The sequence below is a fragment of the Cavia porcellus genome, unplaced genomic scaffold, assembly GCF_034190915.1.
Source record: "Cavia porcellus strain 051 isolate PalLab524CR breed Dunkin Hartley unplaced genomic scaffold, mCavPor4.1 scaffold_7, whole genome shotgun sequence".
NCBI classification, from domain to species: domain Eukaryota; kingdom Metazoa; phylum Chordata; class Mammalia; order Rodentia; family Caviidae; genus Cavia; species Cavia porcellus.
Window position 1 is genome coordinate 92,368,549 of NW_026947490.1, and position 8,786 is coordinate 92,377,334.

The 8,786-nt window shown below is 35.0% G+C and overlaps 1 long non-coding RNA gene across 1 annotated transcript in view; it reads right to left on the reverse strand.

Annotated features, from left to right (window-relative positions):
- Window positions 1-8,298, reverse strand: part of LOC134476771 (uncharacterized) — a 62,373-nt gene extending 54,075 nt beyond the window's left edge. Inside the window, exon 1 of the long non-coding RNA XR_010048565.1 lies at window positions 8,151-8,298. This is a non-coding gene — a long non-coding RNA (uncharacterized LOC134476771). The remainder of the gene's footprint in view (window positions 1-8,150) is intronic.
- Window positions 8,299-8,786: the final 488 nt, after the last annotated feature.

Sequence of the window (8,786 nt, forward strand, 5' to 3'; positions counted from 1 at the left end):
CCAGACACTCTGAGGTCTCAACAGCTTACATCTGTTATCTCTAGTAAAACTTCTCCTCAGGGACATATAACATCCCCTTCCTTTCCTATTCATCAATTTCTCAGACACAACCCTGGTCAAGACTGATTTTACACATATACCCGGCCACAAAACTCTCAAATATCTTCTTACCTTTGTTTGTACTTTTTCAAGATAGATAAAAGCTTTTCCCTCAACCAGGGAGACTGCTGATATACTTACTAAAGTCTTATTACAGCAAATCATCACAGGGACTATAACCAAGGTGGAGTGGCCCCTACCTGGTCTTCTTGGTAACCCCAACAGCAGTCAAAGTTGCTGGACTGCCATCCTGATTCCACGTCACTCAAGTGGTGCCCTCCCAGCCCTAATTCTGACCATCCTATCACCCACTCATCTCTGCCTCACCAAGGCCTCACACCCACAACTGTCAGGCTAAGTCATGTTTTGTTATTCAATCTGGTTCCTAATTTCTCACATTCTATTAATTATCCTTTTAACCATGGGACTCTTAACAGTCTTTCCTAAAGACTCCCACATCATGCATAAGATCGTCTTCATGTTGTTCTAAATGACAACTGTCTTAGTTCTCTCTACCCTCAGCTGTTTAGTCCCACATGATGTCCCTGAAGGGCTAGGTTCTTACCTTCCTTATAGTGACACAGTCACGGCCATCCCCACACCTCTTATTCTTTCTAACTCAACTCCTAGACCAGAGACTCAACTCCTACCTCACTCTTAACTTTTACCCTTTCAGATGGGAAAATAATCACTTCTCATAACTTCACTCCTCCTGACCCCACACTTATTTTTCAGAATTCTACCTCACCATGGTCCTGATGAACTGGCATATCTATTTTTTTACAAAAGAGGACATAACAAAGCAGATCAGGTCAGAACAATGCAAGTAACACAGCATTTTACCACAAGACAACCCATAATTAACAGTAACTACCATAGTGTCTCTTTCTTTGAAATAGTTGAGCATAGCTTCATGTACGATAGTATCAAGCAAAACAAAACAGCATAAAACCATTCAAGAGAATGAAAGCATTACAGGGCTTTCAGAACCAAATAGCAGAGAACAAACAATGGCTACTATATTATCTCATTTTCCATGAAAATCTGTTTATACTATCACATATAATAATATACAATAAGATATAACAGGATAGAATGAAAGGCAACAGAAAAACAAAAGCATAGTAGGACTTCAGAGTAAGATGATACTAAATCAGCTCTGGCTATTCTAAAGTCTTTTCTTTAAAATAGCTGGTTTGCTATCATAGATAATAAAATGAAACAAACTAGGATAAAACCATTCCGACTAATGAATGCAGACATTATAAGGCTTCTGAGCAATGTAAGAGGGAATCATGATTACTATAAACTCTTATCATTTCTTACACTAGGGAGACTATATGGTATTTATACATGTGAGTTTGATTTATTTCGTTTATGAGTATGGTCTCAAGCTGTGTCCATTTATTTATAAATATCTCAATGTGATCATTCTTTATAGCTGAGTAGTACTCCATTGTATAAAAATACCACAGCTTTTTTATCCATTCCGCAGTTGATGAACACTTAGATTGTTTCCAAGATCTGGCTATTACAAATTGTGCTGCTATAAACATGGGTGCACATATATCACTGTGGTATGATGCTTTCAGTTCTTCAGGGAATATGCCTAGAAGTGGAATAGCTGGAACAAATGGGACTTCCAATCCCAGCTTTTTGAGAAATCTCCAGACTGACCCCCCACAGTGGCTGCACCAGTCTACACTCCCACCAACAGTGCAGGAGAGTTTCTTTTTCCCCACAGCCTCTCCAGCATTTGTTGTTGGTAGTTTTTTTGATCCTGGCCATTCTTTCAAGCATGAGATGGAACCTCAGTATGTTTTAATTTGCATTTCTCTAATGAGTAATGATGATGAACATTTTTTCATGTATATCCAAATCAAACCACCTTTCCTCCTACCTCACTTTGGTCCTTAAATATAATAGTGGCCTGCTTCCTTATAGCATCTTGTCTCTTTGTTTTCCAGTCTAACATGTGGGCATTCACCAATGATAAAGTTGTCCTGGCTGAAACACGTGGTACAGCTTCTACATGGGCACCAACCATCATCCCATCAACCCTCCTAAACCCCAATAGGATGCCCCTATTCCTGCCTCAGCAGGAACTAGTAAGAGAGAGACTTCACCCTTTACTTAACAACACAAAGATGAGAATGAAAGGATTTTGCCCCAGATAGGACACTACAGCAGTGAGAGGCAGGGCCAAGGGACGTTTACCTTGAGGTCATTTTCCCCGCCCCTAGGCAATTTACCTGTGGTGAGAAATGAATTTCAATCAGTTGCTTGCGCATTGGCGATGCCCCCTTTAGGCACCACCCCAGACCAAAGCTATATATATGTCCCCCACACCACGTGTCTGGCAGAGCAAGCCAGACCCCCAACGGTCATGGGGTTCTCTCCACGTTCTTAGAATAAAGGCCACTTTTACTTTATATTTCCTCTCTTTAATTGCACCAAAAATCCTATCAGGAGTCAAGTGTCGTGTTTTCCAGTTGGCAGCAGTTCCCAGATAAAGGGGTGTCCCCGATGCATTAAAGGAAAGGTCTTTCAAGACAGAGAAAACAAGGAGATGAAGTATACTACTGGAAAGGAAATGACAGAAGCCAGGAGACTTTGAGTATTTAAAGAAATAAAAAATCTATTTTACAAAAACCTGGGAGAAATAAAAGCTAGTAAAGTCAGTTACCAGAAACTGTCCAGTATAGATGACAGTACCAACTGGAACACTGGGAATGAAATCAGCTGCATTTCTCCAGACCTGTATGTCAGGCAGATGGGACAATAGTTCCCTTTCCCAGACTATTCAAAGACCACGCTCTCTCCAAAATGGGTAGTTGATTATGGGACGAATGAGCAGAGTTTAACAGAAATCACATTCACATGATGGCTCATTGGAAAGTAGCTATAACAACTATAATCACAGTAAATGACCTGAAAATTATAGGACATTGCTCCTGAAGTTTGTAATCATATATAAAAGTTAACAAAATAATAAATGCAAAAAATGACACTATATGCATAGATTCTTGAAATACTGAAAGTCAAAGTCAAAACATAAAAATGTTAGAAGATTTTTTGAGCTGAATGTTGATGGCACTCACCGAGAATCCCAACTATCTGGAAGGCTGAGACAGTAGACCAGCTTGGAAACTAATTAGGTACTGCCTCAAAATTAAAAAATAAATAAATAAGAAGACTGTGGTTTTATTTTTAAGCATAATTTTAGCTTTTATCTATAGAAAAACATTTATGTAATATGCCATACAAAATTCCTCTATGGAAAGCTTCCCTGGAGATACTTACCAGAGTATCCAGGATAACCAATGTATGATATCATTAACAGGAATTATAATAAGCAGGTAGGTAGAGTCATCGTTACTAGAGGTAAACTCCGACAATGCAATGAGTATAGTATTTAAATTCTGCAGTGCCAGAATAATACCTCCCATGTTATTTATTACTTACTAAATATTCGAGTGGTTTATAAATTATATTCAAAATTATAGTATCTTTGATTTTTCAAAGGCTCATATATCAGATAGACATGGATTTGAACCCCTGATACACTCTTTACTGTGTATGTAGCACTAAGGATACGAGTTAATTTTCTTAGGACTTACAATTCTCAACTACATATAAAACTAGGAAAACCTGCTTTTTTCTTGAGGATTAAATAATATGCCATGCACCACTGCTAACTTGAGCTCCAACATGAAATTCCATATTATGCTGTTTGAAGAGGTTAAATTGAAAATCTAAACATCTATTCCATCACACCAGTCACAGCTTCTGCATTTACTAAGCATTTGGTAGACTGTGACACTACAGAACTACAGAAACCTATGTTGAGTTTTGCCATTTGATTTTCTTTAAAATCTTTCCAGGGTTCAGAAGCAAAGGGCTTTTCTGACTGGATTCCTCATCAGGGGAAAAGATTGAATGTCTCATCAGGCAGCACACCCCTGACTGTTTTAAGTACAAGTGTTCCTGGAGATCTCTTAGTTCTGCTCACTGAACCACAAAATTAAAGTACCATGGAAGAAATCCAGAACAGCTACAATGCCAAAATATGTATCACGCAATACCAAAGGTCTTCAAAATCACTGTATTTACAGAAGAGTTTAACAGGTAAAATAAGTGAATGTTTTATGGTCTAAAAAGAAAACAAATTCAAGTTAACTAGCATTTTCTTTTTTGTACTGCTTCATGCCTTTTAACGAGTGCTGAGGGAATTTGCACTTAACTGAAGTAAATCAGTGAAATGATAGTATGTCTTTAAATAGAGCACTTTTATCCAGTAATATCTGTCATTATGGTGGGCAATAAGATATAAAGCAACAACTAACTAAAAAGTAAGGTCCAAAGGGAAGAAAAGAATAAAAAATAGCATGTCCCATTGTCTGATGTGTTTAATAAAACAAATTTTATACACCACTTATTATAATTTAATGACATTTATATAGACAATTATTTTTGATTTGTCTTTATAGCTAATACAAATCAGTCCCTTTAAAAAGGATATTTCAATTTTTTCCATAAAGAACAGAAATGATCTAGATCAGAAATAATAAAGATAAGAACAAGTTGTAAAATTAAAAGCATGAATAAAATTAGTTTTAAGACTTTGAATTTGATATACTAGAGAATGATATTTTTAAGGGTATAGCAATCCCTCTCATACAGTTTAAATTTTGTTACAGTAATGTTGTCATTTGAAAAACAATAACCTATAAAAATAACTATAGTAGTAATTTAGAAAAATGGAATATTGAAATTCAAATATTTATTAAAGTAGTCATTAAGTTATTGTTAGATAAATTTTTAGATTTTATTACAACTACATATAAAAAGCATAAAATAATAAAAGTACATACAAATGTACTACTAATGTTCACATATTTGTCATATACCTTTCCAAACACATCTCCTTGACCATAAAAATTAATTTAGTTTTTGTCACTTTTATTAATTTCTTTAACATAGTTATTTTTAGTTCTATTTTATTTGACTCATTCTTTTTTCTAATTTTGCATGTGACTCCTTAATTTCATCTTTTTTCTTTTCCTCATAAAAAGTTTTAAAACAATACGTTTTCTCTACTTACTACTTTATAGGCATTCCAAAAGTTTCAGTATCTAATGCTCTAATCATTTATCCCCAAATATGTATCACTTTCCACTATGCTTTATTTGATTGGTATGTTATTTCAAAACTTTAGTCTTCTAAATTGATTTATAAATTAATGCATTATAGTATAATGCTCTATACAAAACCAAATATTTGAAATTTTTGAGGCTTTATTTTTTGCCTGCTTTAGTTTTTGTGGACGGTCCATAGGGACAGGGCAGGTGAAGCCGGAAGCCAATTACTTGTAATTAAAGATGTCAATATCTATAAAAAGACAGTATCATTTAAGATGGTTGTATCAGTGAAGGTCCACTAGATGAGCAGATTTGATATTATGTGTATGTTTAAGAAGCCAGGCTTACAATGGCCTCTTGCAGAGTCAAGTGTGGATAAATACAAAAAGGCCACCTGTGTCTACAGAGCCCAAGATCCAGTCAGAAGCAAAAGGCAGGAGCTCACTGAAGAGTCCTGGTTTGTTCATTCAAAAGCCAACGATCTGAGCTGGAAGGCTGAGGAGACTGCACTTTAGGAAATGCTCCTCTACAGAAGCAGAGCCCAATTTTGCTTCCTTCCGCTTCTACCACACCCACGCTACAGCCCTGGGCTGGAGCCGGCCACAGTCAGGTTGCATCATCCCCTTTCAGGCAGTCCGTTATCTACACTCAGAGCTGTGCTGACCAGCCCATGGGATGTTTCTTTTTCAACTTGACACTACCGGTAACAATAGCAAAAGCTCTGAGTACATTGGAATTTCATTTCCAGTAATTTTACTTTTACAGAATACATTATCTATTCATATTCTACTTCTGCAAAGGAGATAGGGTAAATTCAAAATTTTGGTTTTGGAATTATGAAAGGTGATAAGCTGTGTCCCATAATTTCCTTTATATTTTTTTTTCAACAATGTTATTTGCTCAACAAGAAGAGAAATACAAAAGAAAAGCCATTTCTGTAATCCAGGTTAGAAATCTGAAGCCTGGCAGACATAAATAAAATAAGAACAATCATTTGCAGAAGGATTCAAGAAATAAATGGAAGATAGAATGAACATGTTCAATCGTGAAAGCAAACTTTCCTAACATTTGGTGGACTATGAGTTTCAGGAGCAGAGAACAAAGTGCTGTATTAGTCCAGCCTCGATGTCTGTTTTCCAGAGATAATTATTTTTATTAAATTATTAAATCTTTTCTAACTGCATTATAAATAATTCAAAGGATGGCTTTGAAGGCAAAGACTACAAAAAAGGCTTAGCAGCTAATATGCCAGGTATGTAAACTAACAGTTTTCTAAGCAGCTTTATCAAGGTGTACCTGTCATTGAACTAATACATATTTCAAATTGATGTTTACAGTATGATACCATTGCTATAATTAAGAGTAGGAACATATTTATCAAACACAAGATTTTGTTATTCTCTTTGAAGTTATTATTCCTGACTTTATACACACCCCTAATGTTCCACAATTTGCTTTATGTTTCCTTTTTTTTTTTTTTTTTTTGTACCAGGGATCAAACTCATGACCTTGGGCTTGCCAGGCAGGTGCTTGTGTCACTGAGCTAAATCCCCAGCGTTTCATCTGTTTATCCAACATTGCTACTTATTCAACAAAAAAAGAAATATGAAAAGCCACTTCTTCATTGAAGAATACTGTAGATATCTTTTCCATTTTTTCATGAGAAAGAGAAGTGAAATGTCAGATCCATTTTGCAGGAGTAAGTTTAGACATTTTTTTAAAACTGCTTATTTCTACAAGAGTTTATACAATTGGTGTTACAATCATTAATCCATGAAATTTCTAGCTGGCTTATAATGTCAGCAGTTATTGGGATGATCAGACTTTTAAAAATTTAATATTTAAACTCATCATTGTAGGTTTAATTTGTAGTTTTCTGAAAGCAAATAATTTTAAGTAGCTTTATCATATTTTTATTTGCATATCTTCTTTTCAAAGGGTATATAAAATATTTTGCCTGTATTTAATTGAATTGTCTCTTCTTATTTTGCATATAAATATGTAACCTACAGAAATGTGATTGGCAAACATAATTTGTCTTTTCATTCTCTTAACATTATCTTAAAGAGTAGAGGTTCTTAATTTTGCTAAAAACATTTGCAGTATTTTCTGTAATGCATCAGGCAACATTGTGCTTTCCAATAGATCCTTGCCTAACCCAGGTGCAGAGGTTTTCTTCTCTATCTAGAAATATTATAATTTTAAGTAATACAGCTCAGTCTATGAACCATTTGGCATCAAACATTATATGTGGCTCAAAGTATTGATGGGAGTTAACTGTTTTGCACAAGAATATACAATTGTTTCAGCATGTGTTGAGTGAACACAATGCTTTCTCACTGAATTGCATTTGGAAAGTTTTCTTTTATAACATTAACAGGGAATGATGTTCTATGATGCTGCATATTATAAAGCTAGTAAATATCACTAAGGAGAACATGCATTGACTTAAAATGGGGAGCAAGTAAAACATAATGACCTTTTTAATCCTCAAATGGTTTAGCATTGAGAGATAGTTGAGAAATTCCTTGTAACACAGTAAGAAACCAGACCTCGTGTGAAATGTAATGCCTTAACTTTTTGGAGGCAGGGACCTAATTCAATAATCCTATCCTATCCCAGGGGTTCTGTAATTCTGAAATGACTGAAAAGTGAATACTCCTTTCCACTTGCACTCAAAACATATCAGTAAAATTTAAGGTAGTATGTTTTGTCACACTCCACCTGGAAAACCATTATGTCTTCAAAATTAAATTTATTACAATTTATATCTGAGAAAATCGGATTATTTGCATTTTGGCATCCCAATATTGCAAATAAAATGTGATGATTTGGTAAGAAATATAGTTCAAATATCAAAGGGGCTTCAATTTTCTTGGTACTAATTAGTGTTGCCAGGATGGAGCTTACCCGTGTGTGATTGCTGTTAGACTCAAGGTTCCTTAATCATTTGTAGTTGTGAGGTTCTCCAGAAAGATGCTGTCAGGAGACAAACAGATATTACATAAAATTTAAAAAGTGCTAATTTCCTCCAAAATAGAGCTCAGTTCATTTAAAAAAAAAATGATGATACTTAGGGAAATTGACACAATGGAGATGTGACCCAAATCTCAGGATGAAGTAAAAGCAGTCCTGTTATGTTCTGTGTGAACTATCAGTGGAATCCTCCAATGTGTCTACAGCATTTTGATATCGTTTTTATTTTCTGAATTGTTATATATATCACATTCTCCTTCCTGAGCATATTCTAATATCTTGAGACCTCTGCTCATGATTAAGTCATTTATGGTAAGTAATAAAGGTTAATCACTTACTCCTAAAATACGAATGCCTGAGAAGTTAATAAAATTAATATTCCATATCTTATATATGTGTTATTAATCTGGAATTTATAGTCCCCATGTCTAGAAACCTGACAACATCCCCTGAAAGAACAAATGTGCTAAACAAAGTGCCTGTCCATAATCAAATGTTTAGACAGTCCCTAAGTTAGAAAACATTAGGAAGCAGCAATTTGAAGGAATTCTTCTACTAGATGGCGTACTT